This window comes from Apium graveolens, chromosome 10, assembly GCF_009905375.1.
Source record: "Apium graveolens cultivar Ventura chromosome 10, ASM990537v1, whole genome shotgun sequence".
In the NCBI taxonomy this organism is placed as follows: Eukaryota; Viridiplantae; Streptophyta; class Magnoliopsida; order Apiales; family Apiaceae; genus Apium; species Apium graveolens.
This window is the reverse complement of record NC_133656.1, coordinates 18676137-18676816: the sequence shown is the minus strand read 5'-3', so window position 1 is coordinate 18676816 and position 680 is coordinate 18676137. Positions and strand designations below refer to the sequence as shown.

The window sequence follows — 680 nt, the reverse complement described above, 5'->3', positions numbered from 1 at the left end:
TTTAACAACATAGTTAGCCAGATAATCGATCTTCATAGATAACGCCTTCAGTTGAGCAGTGATAGCCGTAGCTGTATCCACTTCAAAAACTCCTGCTACCTTTCCCTGTGGACATCTCTGGGTTGGATACTGATATTCATTAGCAGCTATCAATTCAATTAGATTATAAGCTTCCTTATAGCTCTTTGCCCATAATGCTCCACCTGCTGCTGCATCGAGCATGGGTCTGGATTGTGCTCCCAACCCATTGTAAAAACAAGTGATGATCATCCAATCAGGAATTCCATGATGAGGACACTTCCTAAGCATCTCCTTGTAGCGCTCCCAAGCTTTACATAGCGATTCTCCCATTTGCTGCGCAAATTGAGTAATAGCGTTCCTCATTGCAGCTGTCTTCACCGTAGGAAAGAATTTAGTAAGAAACTTTTGAGTAAGATCTTCCCAAGTAGCAATCGAACCAGCTGGTAGAGAGTGTAACCAGCTCTTAGCCTTGTCCCTCAGAGAGAATGAGAACAATCTCAGCTTCACAGCATCTTCAGAAACACCGTTGAACTTGAAGGTGTCGCAGATCTCAATAAAGTCCCTATTGTGCATATTGGGATCTTCAGTTGGAGAACCCCCAAACTGGATTGAATTCTGCACCCATTGAATTATGCCAGGCTTAATCTCAAAGGTATTAG

The 680-nt window shown here is 42.9% G+C and overlaps 1 non-coding gene across 1 annotated transcript; it reads left to right on the top strand.

Moving 5' to 3' along the window:
- The first annotated feature begins 280 nt into the window (after positions 1-280).
- Positions 281-387, top strand: LOC141694939 (small nucleolar RNA R71). The gene has a single exon (XR_012564218.1). It is a non-coding gene; the product is annotated as a small nucleolar RNA R71 (small nucleolar RNA).
- The last annotated feature ends 293 nt before the right edge of the window (positions 388-680 follow it).